This window comes from Peromyscus maniculatus, chromosome 18, assembly GCF_049852395.1.
Source record: "Peromyscus maniculatus bairdii isolate BWxNUB_F1_BW_parent chromosome 18, HU_Pman_BW_mat_3.1, whole genome shotgun sequence".
In the NCBI taxonomy this organism is placed as follows: domain Eukaryota; kingdom Metazoa; phylum Chordata; class Mammalia; order Rodentia; family Cricetidae; genus Peromyscus; species Peromyscus maniculatus.
In genome coordinates, this window is record NC_134869.1 from 36331067 (window position 1) to 36347805 (window position 16739).

At 42.4% G+C, this 16739-nt stretch overlaps 1 long non-coding RNA gene across 1 annotated transcript; it reads left to right on the forward strand.

Moving 5' to 3' along the window:
- Positions 1–3703: 3703 nt before the first annotated feature.
- On the forward strand, positions 3704–16405 carry LOC143269160 (uncharacterized). The gene is made up of 3 exons (XR_013045551.1): positions 3704–3936; positions 13485–13639; positions 16125–16405. It is a non-coding gene; the product is annotated as an uncharacterized LOC143269160 (long non-coding RNA).
- Positions 16406–16739: the final 334 nt, after the last annotated feature.

Sequence of the window (16739 nt, forward strand, 5' to 3'; positions counted from 1 at the left end):
GTGATTCAGTTTGCACACTGAATATATATATATATATATATGAACTTCAGATGAATTAATCCAAAATATTTGTTTGTGCCTCCCCAGTGATTTTTCACTAACTTATTTTGTGGATGAAATGAAGAGCTGTAGCACGTCAGTCCACAGAAATTAAGTGCTTTGACGTGGTCTTTTCCAAGACTGGGGTTATCAGCTAACACTCTATGTTGAGAATCCATTTCCCAGACATCTGGATTGCCAGCCGAGAGCTAGCGGCTGAGGTAGCAGCTTGTGCTCCGCACACTAGAGCACTGATAGATGCAACCACTCCATTTTTTTTTCTCATTCCGAAGAAAAGGTAGTCCCACCTTACATTTGCCGCATGCTTGCTTGTTCTTGTTAGCTGCGAAGTCAAATTCCCACACATGGTGCCACCCCACACATCAGTTATTAACGGGTTTCTACAGGAAACAAAGCCAGGGGTGTGCAGTGGACTTTAAGGCTGCCCCTCCTGCATCCTTACCAACCCTCTGCTACAGCAGTCCTCCTGAGCCTACCCTTATTGTTTGTAGAAGTCTTAGCATTGGTGGACAACAATTTATGCCGTTAACTTTAATCAGCAAATTTCACACACACTTACATCCTTTTGCATTGTCTTTCTCTCGATTACAACTGCTTTCCATGAGACTTTTTAAAATTTTTATATGTTCCATTCCAGTTTTTTCTTTTAATTTTTAAATTTTATTTTATGTGCATTAGTGTTTTTCCTGACTGCTCTTCCAGAGGAAACATTTGAATTTTAAAAGTTAAGTCTCACATGTTTGGATTCTATATTCACCCTCTACGATTTCCTGTACCCCAAATTTCTTTCAACCCAGCCTTTTTTTTCCCTTCTTAGCTTCTCCTGCTGTTTTATATTTTGCTGATAAGCAGTTTGTGTAATTAATAACCTTATCTCCCTATGTATGAGAAAAACAAATTTAATGCATTTTAATAAGGAGGCTGGAAGGACAGGGAGACATTTTATTACCATGTTGATTCTGATAAGACTAGAAATAGCCTGGTTGCTGAGTGACTACACATAATAAATAGCATTTGTACACGTACTTCTCATTACTTCTGGTGTCAAAGTGTCAGTGTTTCTTATAAATATATTTATGACCAGCTATACACTTTCGAATTCTTTAATTAGCCACTCTCTCTGGATAATATACTGGTTTTGAAGTCACTTTATCTTTAGACTGGATCTTAGTCCTGTGTTTGTAGTTCTCGGCTACCCAAACTCCCGAGCTGAAAACCAGGACACCAGTTCCTCTAAAAATTTACTATTGACTCCAGGAAAAAAAAAAAAACAAAAAACAAAACAAAACTATTAGCAGCACAGGGGTGTAGAAGGATTGGGGGGGGGGGTTCTAGAAAGATCACTGACGCCTCTTCTGGTCAAATATTCTACAACTGCAGCTTATGGGAATACATTCCTCATAAAAACAAAGCAAACACTATTCGAAGGTTTTGAAAGCTTAAGGTCCTTTAGAACATGAATAATTGGGTCTCTATGATCTGCGGCTAAATTTTTATATACTCCACGTGACAGCCTATGCCTTTGAAATCGGCGAAGCCTGTGAGATCATGACGGGGCCCATAACAGAAGAGCTCTGTGAAGGGCATCCGAGCTGCCTTTGCCCTTATTTCCTGCCCATTTATCCTGTGATGTGAGTGTGTCTATCATCCCATTCTGCAAAGAGAGTTGTGTGTCACCTAATGGTTAGCCCCGGGCAGGGCCACACGGGGTCACACAGCTAAGAAAGACTGGGAAAACAAAACTTGATCTTCCAGATGTTTCTCTTTGTTTGTTTGTTTGTTTGTAAACTTGCTTTCTACACTGTTCTTTTAAGTCAAAGGCAGAAGTCAGTGGGAATGAACCCCAACACTTCTCACACAGTGGAGTTATCAACTCCCCCCAACTAGGGGAGTTGATGCTGAGGTAGGTAGCTACCATAGCTACCATGCCAACTTTTAGAGCAAAGGGGCCTGTTTGACTGGCTTGGGGTAGATGTGGTACCCTCTGTCTGGACTGTCTTCCATGGCAAATCTATGGAGAGGATTTCTGATTTCCGCTAAAAGAATTCCAGGATACTTTGAAGTCACCGGGATCCAGTAACCTCATGCTTCACTTGTGTTGGTGGCTTTATCCATTTATCCCTAAGATGAGCAAAAGAGATTTTTACAACATTCTGTAATCACTCACTGTTTTTCTAGCTTTGCCAATGTGTTCCTATTCTGTAATTCCACGAGCATTCAGTAACTCCATGGTGACGAGTGAATTCCAGGGGTTGACTTTAAGGAAAAATAAGCAGTTTTGAATCAGGCATTCTTCAAGAAGCTGTCTGGAGCTTTTCTCTCTCCCACCCTCTCTGGTTTCCTTTTGCAGAGCAGGAATGCTCAACCGATTCTTCCACCTCCCTGGGCTTTAATTAGGGTTTAAAGAAACAATGGCTTCCACTTCGGTAGTCTGTATCTGGTTCATGCTGTTCCTGTTGAAGATTGAAGCAGGTCAACAAGGGACTTATACAGCTTTTACATCTATCTGCAAAAACACCTTTCACCACTCCCATCCAATGTTCCGTTCCTTCTTCAAAGAGCAAAATTTAACTGCTTCATAGGATTACATATTATTCCATGCAGATATTGCCTGTATTGTGTACAATGCAGCATGGGCAACGATTGCACACACCAAAGAAGGAAAATGTGTTGTTTATTAAATCAGTTATTCACCAGAGCAAATTTTAATGTTTTGAAACCAGAGCAACCAGGTTTGATTTGTTTGTTTGTTTGTTTGTTTTTGTTGTTGTTTTTCCTGCCACCTAGGCATAGCTTTGACAAATACCTTCCCCTTAAGAGTTTATTATGGAAAGATTTCACTTTTATAAATACATTTTCTTTTTCTGTTTTTTTTCTTGTGTGTGTGTGTGTGTGTGTGTGTGTGTGTGTGTGTGTGAGAGAGAGAGAGAGAGAGAGAGAGAGAGAGAGAGAGAGAGAGAGAGAGAGAGAGAGAGAGAGAGAGAGAGTGAGTTTCTCTTTGTAGCCCTGGCTGGCCTCGAACTCAGAAATCTGCCTCTGCCTCTTGGGTGCTGGGATTAAAGGCGCCCACCTCGCCTTTAGACATACTTTCTTTTATGTATGCTTTAGTGATTCTGATTATTAAGTGCCCCGGCATCTCTTTCTCTGAGCTCAGCAAGTGACTCATCATCGTTGACTTCTGCCTCCAGTTAGAGCAAACGTCTTTTGTACCTCTTTTCTGCAAAGAAATAAAACCTTTATGTGTTCTGCATGTGGGTCGGGAAATAACAAGGAGGTCATTGTTCTCGGTCCGGCCTAAGCTCAAAGGTAAGGACTGTTAGTCTTTCAAGCACTGCCCCCTAGTGGGCAAAAATGTTAGCGTTTTCAGACCTGGCATCTCTGCTCAAGCGGCTTCCCTTGACTCACTCGGGGCTGTTTCTGGAGAGACCCTGACCCTGTTAATCATGTGTGTGAAAGCAACTCCTAGAATGAGAATTCCTGACAGCGCAGGGACCTTGACCTAACGGTCTCACTGAGCAGAAACACCGAATAGATGAGAGGAACTAGGTTGTAGCTTCGCACAAATCCTGGGAGCAAAAGATAGTAAGCTGTGCAGTCAGGGTTCGAGGGTCTACGTCACAAATGAGGCAGAAAGATTGTCAGAACCAGAGGTAGGGGATGACTCCATCGAAACTGTCTTCCAGACACAACAAGGACTGATGCACGTGTGAACAGACTGCGGCAGCATGCACAGGACCTGCACAGGTTCAAACCAGATGAAATCTCACCACTGAGAAAGGGAAGTGGTCACAAAGTCCCATACCTTACCAAGAAGCTATTTCCGACTGATACCTGCTAGGAAAGGCAAAACCAGCTTTATCTAATGGAGTGACCCTGGTATGTCAGCCACACTCCAGGGCGGGCCTTTATGCTCAGGAGTAGTTAGCTGACCAGAGGAAAACAGACACGGTGTGTGTGTGTGTGTGTGTGTGTGTGTGTGTGTGTGTGTGTGTGTGTGCGCGCGCGCGCGCGCGCGCGCCTTTTTGTTGTTATTATGGTTTGTTATTTTTTTTTGTCTTTTTAGTTTTTGTTTTGCTTAGTTTTCTATTTCTTTTCTTTCTCTTTTTTCTTTTTTTGTTGTTGCTGTTTTGGGAGAGAGAGAAAAAGGAACATGAAGTTGGGTGGGTAGTGAGATGGGGAGGATGTGGAAGGACTTGGGAGAGGGGAAAGAATATGGTTAAAATATACTATATAAAAATTAAAAGCAATTTCAAGAAATGTAAAAAAAAAAAAAAAGGAGGGCATATTGCTTGCAGTTTTCAAAGTTAGTATTTCAAAGGCAGGATTGTTACCTGGACAGACCAGCTATTGTGAAATTATTTTGCTGTATGTGAAGCCAACATGTAACCTGCCTTGAATTACTGTGTTCTTACTGGCTGGCCATTCCGTGGGCTGGTCCTCACTCTTCACATTTCTGTCATGATTGTTTCTTAATTTTATTGAACATGCAGCCTGTTTTAACCTAGGAGTGAATTTTTGTATTTTCCTGAACTGGGGATCAAATACGGGACTTTGCTCATGTTGGGCAACCACTCTGCCTGAGGTGATGTCCCTGGCCCCTTTTCTTTTCTTTTTTTTTAAAAGATTTATTTGTTCATTATATATACAGTGTTCTGTCTGCACGTATCCCTGCAGGCCAGAAGAGGGCATGAGATCTCATTACAGATGGTTGTGAGCCACCATGTGGTTGCAGGGAATCGAACTCAAGACCTTTGGAAGAGCAACAAGTGTTCTTAACCTCTGAGCCATCTCTCCAGCCCCACCCCTTTTTACTTTTTAATTTTAAGACAAAGCCCCACCAAGTTGCTCAGGCTGGTCTTGAACTCACATTATGGCCCAGACATACCCTGGACATGTTATTCTCCTGTGTCAGCCTCGAGTTGCTGGAATTACAAGCCTCTGCCCCCAGGTTTCAGCTGTGCATGTATTTTCAACAGAGACAGAAAGTCCTGGGTTACCTTTTCTTTATTTGGTCTTTCTAAACAGGTTTCCTTTGCTGTGGAGACCATAATAGCTCCTTTGTGAAATAATTTCGTAATGAACCTATGAGACAATGCTTGAGAAAAGATTGCGCAGTTTCTAACTCTTCACAAATGCTAGATGAATATTAGGTATTCTGGCAAATGTTTTTTGTAATATTTTGACAAAGTCTCTAGAAGATTCTCCATCTTCCAGCTAAACCACAAACGATGGATCTTTCAACGAAGCGTACAGGACTCTATTTAGAATGCATTTCAGAGTTTCCTTTGCAACATATAAACAAGCGGGTGTTCCACAAGCACACTCAGCTACAGCCACACTTCCTACTGTCTGGGGGATTTTTGTGTTTCACACCTCCTTAGGGGACAGCTTCATATCAGGTGTGATTCCATACTAAGGAGCCAAACTTTATGGCTGCTTCAGTCCACTCAAGAGCATGCATGAGCAGAGCCAAATCGACTGCCCCTGTATCAGTTCCCAGAATAGTGACCTGACCTCTCTGCCCACAGGAGCAGGAACCACAGAAATGTGAAAGATACCTCCTGGGGAGCTCAGGTGAGGGGGGTAATCTGTGAAGCATTCCTATTTTTCTTCGCCTCTGTGCTAGGTCTAAAGTCCTTCAAGATTATAATATAGTTTCCGGCATTTCTCCTTCGCAAAGGGGCTCATCCGGCGCTCAGCCGGCTGATGGCAGCTGAGCATGTCTTTTCGAGACAGTGCTGATGGAAGCCCTTCACAGTGTGCTCCTCTGAACGGTGCCCTTGAGTCTTCCTTCTTGCTCAGTGTCCTGTGAAAGGGATGGAATCTGCTGCCACCTGCTCCTGGCATTCTGTTACTGCTCATTGTCTCTGTCGGCTGATGTCTTCATGTTCCTTCCTTTATAGATCTCTCCTGGGCTGGATAGGGGGTTTATGCTTGAGACTAGAGCTGGGGTCAAAGGCCATCAGAGGTATTCATTTGTTTTGCAGAGTGCAGCTGACATTCTCCACATTTAGGCAAATGGACTTGTCCTCGGGTGCAGGAAATACTAAGCGAGAGAGGACAGGAACGATATAATGAGTCAGTTTTCAAATATACACTTAACAGCCTGGTACAGTTTAGGGAAATGTCAAAGTCTGGCACTGTACCTATTAGGACGAATGAGCTCAAAGGAGAGTGGAAAACTAAAATGTCTTCTTACCACTAAACAAATTCTGGTGGAAAAAAAAATGAAAGACTGTGTTTTTTTAGCAGACAGGTAGTATGCTCATGGAAACTGAACTCATACTACCACACCACCACTTGTATTTTCATTTTTAAAGCAAAGTGAGGCAAGGCCCTCACCTCAAGGTTTCCCCCAAGCAAATGGTTGCACCAGTTTTGACTGTTCTCATGGAATAATTTCCCTGTATGGGATAGTTTAAGCAGGAATCTTCTGTAATAAGATCCACTTGAAGGCATGTGGTTAGCATTTATTTCTATAGAGTCAAAGCAGTTATAAAGATTGACAAAGGACTGGTTATTTAAAAATAATTTACTTATTTTTACTTTATTTGCATTGGTGTTTTGCCTGCATGTATGTCTGTGTGAAGGTGTCAGATCTTGGAGTTTCAGACAGTTGTGAGCTGCCATGTGGGTGCTGGGAATTGAACCCAGGTCCTCTGGAAGAACAGTCAGGGCTCTTAACCACTGAGCCATCTCTCCAGCCCCTGACAAAGGACTGGTTTTAAAGAATCATAGTAAAATGATTCATAAATAAAAAGGAGGGACTATTTAATGGTTCACATGATGGTGCTTGTTCAGAGGGTGAGTGACTAGCCGGGAGAGGAGCAAGAACCTCATTTCTAGTTTCAAGATCACTTTAGCATTCTGGCCCTCACTCTGGCAGCTTATTAGTTCTTGTTCTCAACAAGTATTTTCCTCAAAGTCATCCCAAAGGCTAAGAATTAAGCGAGATGTTTTTGTAAGACTGGATTAAGAGAAGGAAGAATTCTCGTCTTGAAAAGTAACTCTTGAGAATTGGGGAGATGGCTCAGAGCACTCGCTGCTCCTGCAGAGGACCCAGGTTTGGTTCCCAGAACCCACATGGTAGCTTATAGTTATCTACAACTCCAGTTTTAGGGGATCCAGTGCCCCAGTGCCTCCATGGGCACCAGACATGAGTACAGTATGTGTGGTGTGGCAGTCCGATACCTGAGGGCCTTCATAAAGCCCAAATTAATGTGTGAAAACTATTGTGCCTCAGGAACTTCCATTTCCCTAATGATAAATGTGGAAAGGAAGCAATCAGCTGCACATTTTATGACTATATTTTGATTCTGTGAGCAGCTGTATTAGATCACTTCCTGGCTGAAAAGAGAGTTGGAAAGATTTGGGTGCTCAGAATTAGGTATTCTAGGGGGTTCTACATGTAGATGTTACGGTTTTCTACAGAGAGTTTGGATTCTCTTGCTGATATTTTCTTAAACCAGCCATTGTGACATTAAAATAAAGCAAGTGAAGGATTTCACCAAACTTACAGGACTCCTGCAGTTCATGTCTTCAACTTTTCCTGGGGCTACATGAACTTTGACCGTAAGGCATGTTTGGTGTCTTTCAAATTCAAAGACCCAATAAAGAAGGCAGCGAAAAGCGCATCTGGCAGAAATGAATCGAGGACACACTTCAGGAGGCCACTTTCCATCTGGTGCATTATTCATTCTTTCAACAATACTTTCTAATTCCTAGCTGCCCCTCACTGCTGTGAATTCAGGAGTTACTACACTAGGTGAAAGATAAGCAAATACCCTTTCCTTGTAGACTGGTGTTGCAGTATTATAGTTTATCCTTAATCATGCACACACACACACACACACACACACACACGCACGCACTCACACACTTACACCGTGATTTAAGCAATGACTATAAGCCAAACACTGCACCAGGCCTGACAGCGGCAAACAAAAATAAGACAATATTTCTGCTTGGTATAGCTCAGTGAATAAAGGCTCTGGCCATGCAGTCCTGGATACCAAAGTTCAGACGTCAGAATTCACAGTAGAAATAGAAACATGCATACAAGAGAGAAAGAAAAGATACAAATGAACAGACTCGGGAATGAACAAGGAAACATTATAACAGACACCAAAGAAATTCAGAATATTATAAAGGAGTATTAAAAAAAGAATGTACTCCATTAAGTTGGAAAATCAAAGAAGATGGATAAATTTCTTAAAAAAAAAAAAGATTTATTTATTATATATACAGTGTTCTGCTTGCATGCCAGAAGGGGGCATCAGATCTCATTATAGACAGTCATGAGCCACCATGTGGTTGCTGGGAATTGAACTCTGGACCTCAGGAAGAACAGCCAGTGCTCTCAACCTCTGAGCCATCTCTCCAGCCCCTAGGATAAATTTCTTGATTTATCCAAACTACCAAAGTTAAACTAAGAGTCTAATGACATAAACAAACCCGTAACAGAGGAGGAGATTGGAAGGACAGAACCAGTGCCACAAAGTTGTCTTCTGCTTGCCACATGTACACCATGGCATATATGACCCCGCTCCCCAGAGTCATATACACAAACAATAATAATTAATAATAATTTTAAATTTTTATTTTAGAAATTCCATCCGAAGGCCATCATAGAGGCTATGCTGCATAGGTATTATCAATCCAAATAGAAGAAAACATACATGTTACAGACAATAACTGAGTAAAACCTGATGAGGGTCCTGGAAGACAAGAAGACAGATGGGAAAAGCTATTTGCAAGAGTGAGCAGCCTCCCAAAGGCCACACACTTGCCTCAATGCTCTGCAGAGTCCGTCTTCACGCCCTTGATAACTTTTAAGCAACCAGCCAAGGCTTTTCCTTTGCATCCAGCTCTGCAAATGATGCAGCAAGCTCTGAGAAAGGAATTCCCCAGTAGCTGAGCATCAAGCTGCAAAAATGCCAGGAGGGAAAAGGAATCTGACCCAGGGATGCAATTGATTGTGGCAGCTCTAATGTGTGGAGCTGTGGGGCCCTTGAGGTTTTGAATGCTTGGGGTTTCTCAGCAGCAGTGAAGCGTTGAGTGCCCTGATGCTAAAGTCAGTGGCTGTTCAGTAGAACAGTAGAAAGAATAGGAAAAGCGTTGCTAATCTCCCTTCTAAACGCTACCTGAGTAGCTTTGAATGAGTTAAGCCTCTGCAGCTTCCTCATTCATGAAATAAGGTGATAATCCTGGACTCACAGGGCTCCTGGAATTGTGACAATTAAGTTGACAAGAGACTTAAGCACTTTAAATTCCCCACGAAGGAATGCATTCCACTAACTAGAAAGACTAAAAATAATGCTCTTAACAACAATAGTCCTCAGGCAGTGTCCTTAACTCGGGTCCTCCAAGGCAGCTAGGGCTGTGCTATCCAGGATCTGTCAATCAAAGTCTCTGACGTTGATCCAAGATACAAATAGACAAGCATATGCTGGATATTTCTGTGTGTTAAGATGTCATGGCTGCTTTATGTCTACTTATACTGCCTCATACTTAATTTCCTGCATATATTCATGCATTTATTTAAATAATGTATCTTTTTTTTTTTTTTTTTTGAGACAAGGTTTCTCTGTGTAGCCCTGGCTGGCCTGGAACTCTCTGTAGACCAGGCTGGCCTTGAACTCAGAGATCCACCTGCCTCTGCTTCCTGAGGGCTGAAATTAAAGGCATGTGCCATTACTGCCTGGTTTATTAAATGTGCCTTAAACATACTTTATTGTGTGCTGACTGGACTATATGGTAGGTGATAGAAAACGGGAACTGTAGAGGTCCCTTCCCTGAAGGACTTCACAGTGTGTAAATTGGAAATAGACACAAATAAACAAGTCCCAAGTAATGGCCTAGTTTAAACGTCTTAAAGATTCTTTGATCCCACAGGAGAAGAGGATGTTGAGTTCAGTCACAGCCAGCCTGGGAAACAGAAAATGAACCTGTCTTTAAAAACACACACAAACAAAACACAAATAATAAAAGCAGTCACGGACGGTCATAAATGAAGCTCCAGTGGGAACAGAAGAAGTCTGTTTATAGGATGCAGGGAGAGGAGTCGCTTCTCTGAAGGAGTTACACTGACTTGCAAGATGTTGGGTTTATCACCTTAAGAAGTCAAACATGATGGGCTGGTGAGGTGGCTCAGAGAATAGTGGCATTTTACTGGCCAGCCGGACAACCCGAGTTCAGTCCCCAGAACTCACAGGGTAGAGGGTGAGAAGTGAGTCCCAAGGGTTGCCCTCTGACCTCCACGTACACACATACACACACACAGAGTGTGAGAGAGAGAGATACACATACATAGACACGTGTGTACACACAGACACAGACAGTAAGTAAATAAATAAAATTTACAAAAAAAGAAACCATACAATCAGCTCTCCTCTGCTTCTGTGTACCAGCTCCATGGACCGATCTTCCTCCCCCTCCATCACTGTATCCCCTGGACTACGTGCCAAAATAAACCTCTCTTTCTTTAAACAGAGAAAATTAAAAAAAAATAATAATAAATCAATGTGATACGGATTTTAAAGATGGGATGTAGGATCAGAATTTGCAAATAACCTTGCACTGATAAGGCCGTGTGTGTGTGTGTGTGTGTGTGTGTGTGTGTGTGTGTGTGTGTGTGTGTTAGAGGATTGCCTTTGGGAGGTGGTTCATTTCTTCTACCATACGGGTACCAGGGATCGAACCCAGGTCACTTGGGCTTGGCAGCAAGCCTTTTTACCCACTTGCTGACCCCTCATTATTTGCTTTTAAAACCACTGTATTATTTTTGTTTTCTGAAAAGCAGAATTGGTTTGCTGTTTATTTCTTCCTAGTTGCTATGTGACCGTGGCAATTTGCTCAGCGACCAAAGACCGGAAGAGTTCCTTAAACCTTTGGGTCTCAGTGTCTTCTGAGAGTGAGATGGTCATACTGTGGTGCATACACGTTTGCTTTAAGAAAAAAAAATGTCATCAGGACTTACACTTGTGAAAAGGCATGAGGCCCTGGGTTTGATCTTTAGCTATGCATTCATGTGTACACACATAGAGAGAGAGGGAGACACATACATAGACACACAGACATACACATACATATACACACATATACAGACAGACACACACACAGACATACAGACATATACATAGACACACAGAGACACACACACACACACATGTATATATACATACACACATATGCACATACACACATATACAGACACACATTTGCATACACGCATACAGACATATACAGACACACGCAGACATACACACACAGACATACACATATATAGACACATGTATATGCTCAGAGATACATACACAGACATACACACACATGTACACACAAACACACATATACAGACACACACATACCACACACACAAATAGTGATAGTGACACTAGAGTCCCGACCTATAGTGTTTTATGTTCATATTTTATGATTTTTTTCAGAATTACCAATGACGGAGGTCAGTGTGACAATTCACACGTACAAAGGAGTTGATTCCAAAAAAAAAAAAAAAAAAATCACAGCGATTCCTATGGACTGACTTTTTTTTTTTTTTTTGTAAGCACTTTGCACAGACCACCTCAGTGGAAGCTGGTAATGCTGTGAGGTATATTTAAATCTAATTCTTAATTTACAGATGCGGATTATGTGTAAAATGACCCCGGGCCTGTTGTTAACCTTCCCGAGCCTTAAATTAGCCACAGGGCAGAGCCAGAGCCCCACAAATCCAGAACCTGAAGTCATCCCATGTGCACACATATATTTAGAACACCAGACGTCTTTATTTCACTGAGAAATTGACAAAAAGCCATGCCGAGCTTAGGGGGATCTCTAGAACTGTCTAAACAGCTGTGGTTCTCATCCCCTGAGTTTGCCCATGACCCGGGTTGATGGTGCATCTAAACTGCTTTCTCTGGGTCTGTGTCTTGGGTAGGGGCTCTTTTCTGCCCGAAGGATTCACTTGGTAGCCGTGTTGACTAGTAAGTATGTGTGTGGAGGGAGCTCTGTCACAACTAGGAGCAGTTTGACAAGCCAATCCCTGGCTGGCCTCTGCTTTCCATTTTGCTCATCACTGGCCTTGAAATAAGGTATCTCTTGGTACTGGCATCAAATGCTCCAGAGCCAGTGAGCTCCAGATCGTAACGGACTTGGAGCCTCGGCTGTGACGCATTGGTCTCCGCCTTGCTCGCCCCACCTACAAAGCCTCCTGTCTTCTTTCCCACTCTGGTTCTCTCCATCCTTCTGTCACAGACTGGAAGTGTCCACCGATGTCAAGTGTAGAGGAAGACATGCGGCATTGATGTTCTAGGGCCGCCCTAGGGATACTTCCTGAAGAAGATAGGGCCCCTCACCGGGTTGTTGAGCAGGCTGCCCGTCTGGATTTATCGCAACTCCGGGGCCTATTTTTGATTCAGATAGCTTGGCAACTCTCACGCGGGCACGATGCCACCCAGGGTGCCAGTCAACGGGCCATCTAGCCATATCAAGTGCGGCTGTTCGGGGCAGGAATCCTAGCCAGGAATTTCTAAACTGCTGTCTGTGCGCGGTTCGATGTATTTTGGCTTGGGGAGGACTTCCAAAAATAAAACACTAGATACTGTGGCCATTTGTTTGGACTTGGTAGAAGTGTTATTAGTCATCGGAGGTAAGAAAAGGACGGTGGAGACATCAGCAGGAAATGAAGTCTAATTAATCATTCTGACGGGCAGAGGGGGAAATGAGCCAACTCTTCCCAGAACAACTGGAGGGGGGTTAGGATTAATGGCTAAAACAACACTTGGTATTACCAAATTGTATTTATTTCTTCGGAAACTGAAAACAAATCACAGACGAAAGTAAGATAAATAAACAACACAGGAATCTGAGGAGTGAGCACATATCTTTTTAGAATTTAGTTGTGAGGGACTCAAACTGAAGGTGTTTGTTTCCATCTTTAGAATTTATTTCCCCTATATGAGAGAGAGAGAGACAGAGACAGAGGCAGAGATAGGGAGAAAGAGAGACAGAGACACAGAGAGACAGAGACTGAACCTATGGCCTCTTGCATGTTAGGCAAATGCTCTACCACTGAGCTGTATACCCAGCCCTCTTCCCACTTTTTATTTTGAGACAATGTCTCACTAAGTTGCCCAGACTGATCTTAAATTTAGGATCCTCCTGCCTCAGCCCACTGAGTAGCTGGGACGTACAGGCCTGTGCTACCAAACCAGCTCATTCATGGCCCCTAATAAAGGATTCAGTGCATTGCACTAAGCCCAAGGCTTCCACGGCCTTTTGGGTTACTAAGGTCTCTCACTTTAGTGCTAGCGTCTGCTTTTTGTTTAAAACATCAGCTTTTGATCCAACCAAATTAGAGTTAATCTCTGCCTTCCCACTGAAAACACTGTTTCCCTCTGTTCCTGTTTGTGTATATATTATAGGAGGTCAATAATAATATAATTTCACAAGAATGCAATGAAGAATAAATGAGAAATTTAGCCAAGAGGCCAAGCTTAAAGGCACATGGCTGTAATCGCAGCTACTCTGGAGACGGAGGCAGGAGGATCATAGAGTCACAGCCTGCCAGAACTACAAAGTAAGTTCAAGGTTACACTGAGAAACTCGGTGAGACTTCATCTCAAAACACAATGGTTTTTTTTGTTTTGTTTTTTTAAGGACTGAGAATATACTTCAGTGGTTGGATGCTTGCCTTCTAAGGGTCATAAGGACCTCCTTTCATCCCTGAGGAAGGAGGGCAAGTGCTAAGATCAATCCACGGGAGTCTATTTAATGGGTAATTAATTAAGATATAAATTGAGAAAATACACTCAATACAGAATGGAGTAAACAGCTGAAGTCATCCTCTGTTCTGACCTTAGTGAATCCACCTGGCTGGTTCTATCAGACCAGGAAGCAGGCAGCAGGGAGAAGGGACTTGTGACCCTTCCCCCTTACCTTTTAAGAGGTCACAACAGCAGGAAAGTACCGCCTCCTTCGGGCCCTATAGCCCAAGGTCATGGGAAGAACAAATACCACAACAGACAGGAAGGCAGGTGGGAGGGAAGGAAAGAGAAGAGGAAAAAGGAAAATGAAAGGAGTCAAAAGTTTCCCTAGCATTAGTAAGTTCTCAATAAACACTACTATCAAGTTAATCCACTATATTCATTATTGTGGGATGTTTGTACACTGTGTGAGGGTATATTTCTGTGATTGGTTTAATAAAAAGCTAAACGGCCAATAGCTATGTAGGAAGTGTAGGCAGAACTTCCGGGCAGAGAGAGGAAGTAGGAGGAGGAATCTAGGTACATGAGAGAGACGTCGAGGAAGCAGGATGGATGGTAAGTGACGGGAGGTAGAATAAATAGAAATGGGTTAGTTTAACCTATAAGAGCTAATTAAAGACAAGCCTAAGCTAAGGCCAAGCTTTCATAATTCATAAGTCTCCATGTCATTATTTGTGAGCTGGTGGCCCAAAGAAAAATCCGACCACAACTGATGACTTGCATAGTCTAGAAGTTTATTTGTTTGCCTAGCCTAAATGTATCTTTGACTTTTTATGCCTGTTCTTCCCCCTGGTCTGCAAGTGGTGTTATGAACTTCATTCCTATAAGCTTGTAGGAGGCAATTGTTCCCATTTAGGACTTTTGAGATACTGACCATGCAAAAAAAAATACCAGCAAACAAAGAGATATAGAATCCAATGAGCTATACCGACAGCTCTTGGTCAGCACTGCAAGTCCATCCCTTAGTCAGTTTACGGCGCTTTGGGGCAGTTTACGTGTCTTCTGTCTATACTATGCTGAGAATGCCATGTACCAGTGCGTGTGTGTACATCCCTTCCCAGCCATTATCACTGAAGCCCTTTCAGAGGCTTGACAACAGCCAAGAGACTTGAAAGCAGATATCCCTCTAGTGGTCTCCGAAAGTCATTACCCTCAGAAATTAGTTGATACTGCACTTCCGGATTTCATCCCAAAGAGCCAATTATTAAACACTTATCAGTGTGCAACTGTCCCAGGGTAGTTTAAATATCCAAGGTGACGTATGCAAACATTTACCATTAACTTCAATGGATGCTTTGAAATATGACCTCTTTACATACATTCAGCCAGCCGAGATGTAGTCACCATTTTTTTTTTAGCATCAATCTGCTTCATTTGTTTATATATCTGCATCCTTATGCAGTTAACTGGATTTCTGCTCCCAGACCACTTTAAAATTGTTGTTGTTGATACAGAGTCTCTCTATGTGGCACAGACAGGTCTTCGATTCTAGATCCTCAGTTCCTGAGTGCTGGGATTATAGGCATACACAACTGTGCCCAGCTCTCCAAATTCATAAAGGACTATTCTATTCACAGTCCAGACCTACATCTGTCTTAATTGTATTAAGGATCTAGTGAATATTTGTTAACAGAATAGAGCCGCGCGGTGGTGGCTCACGCCTTTAATCCCAGCACTCGGGAGGCAGAAGCAGGCAGATATCTGTGAGTTCGAGGCCAGCCTGGTCTACAAAGTGAGTTCCAGGAAAGGCACAAAGCTGCATAGAGAGAGAGACCTTGCCTCAAAAAAAAAACCAAAACCAAAACAAACAAACAAAAAAACCAGAATAGAGTATACTCTTGATTTTATTCCTACTAATTCACACTCACCAGAAGTGGAGTTTGTTAAAAGACAAAATTACAACAAATTTAGCTTAAAGATCTCTGGGCTTCATCTGTGATTCCAGACTTGGGTAGTCCTCAGAACCAGAATAGGTTCAGAGAGCTCTGCGCCTGAAAAAAAAAAATGCTGAATACGTTTCCAGATAAGAGCAGGAACAAGATACATAAAATAGAGCAGTATGAAGACATCTGACTGGCTACCACTCCCTGTTTGAATGCAGTTCGAGCAATGGCTGCCTACAGATGCCAACAGCTGCCAACAGCTGCATGAAGCATGGCTGTTGTGATGGGGTTATGTGCAGCTGTTCGTTTTTTTACTACTTTATGTTATTTTAACTTTTTCCTTTGTTAAAATGGTATATATGCCCTGCTTCTAAATATTTATTTTTTCACCTTTTCCCCCCTGTCAACTATAAAGCCTCTGAAATAAAAACTGTTTGCTGGATCTGGAGAGATGGCTCAGCAGTGAAGAGCACTTGCTGCTCTTGAAGAGGACCCAAGTTGGTTCCCAGCAGCCACACAGGGCAGCTTGCAACCAACTACTGTGGCTCTGTCTGCCTGGGATCCAACACTCTCTCCTGGCCTCTGTGATGGGCACTTCACTCATATCACATTTGTGTACACACACACACACACACACACACACACACACACACACTCGTGCACACAATTAAAAATAAAATAAATCTTTTAAAAATCTGCTTGCCTTTCCTGCTCTTACTCTGTATTTTATTAGTTTAATTCACAAGCTCTCTAGCACTGACCTTAGGGAGCAGAGAAAAAAAAAATTCCCCTCTCATTAATGTATTGTGAGTTGTGAACATTCTATGCAAGCGTCTGAGAATTTTCAATACACATAAATTTATCTTAGTGCCTATGAACATTTATCTGAGAAGATAAGTCAAAATAAAATCATTATTGAAGAATCCCAAAGTGTGCAAAGGAAGAAATCCAGACAAAAGCTCTTTGGAAGAATTTACTTCTTTAATTTTCTTTAAGTAAAAATTGTGTGCTCTGATTCCATGATCTGGTG